Source organism: Meleagris gallopavo, chromosome Z, assembly GCF_000146605.3.
Source record: "Meleagris gallopavo isolate NT-WF06-2002-E0010 breed Aviagen turkey brand Nicholas breeding stock chromosome Z, Turkey_5.1, whole genome shotgun sequence".
NCBI classification, from domain to species: domain Eukaryota; kingdom Metazoa; phylum Chordata; class Aves; order Galliformes; family Phasianidae; genus Meleagris; species Meleagris gallopavo.
Window position 1 is genome coordinate 29,157,992 of NC_015041.2, and position 355 is coordinate 29,158,346.

The following is a 355-nucleotide window of genomic DNA, read 5'->3' on the forward strand; positions in this document are numbered from 1 at the left end:
CCGACATCACAGTGCACCCCTTTGAAACTCAAAAAGAGAAGCTAAAGTAGTGAATAAAAAAGTAAAAGAAAAATCACCATTATCTGCTCTTACCTACTCTTTATTTCGATAGCAATTGGCACTGCACATGCACAGTAAACAAAATACACATTTTCCACAATGAATCAGCCATACTGAGAAAAAAGACACTGCAAAAACATAGGCTACCATTTACCTATATGGATATGCACATATAATTAGTCTAATCACTAGTGTGATTGTGATACAAGCATATTCAAGCAAACAAAATATGACTTTGATGCAACCTTGCAAAACATATGTAACCCTAAATACAGCCAGCAAAAAAAATTAATTG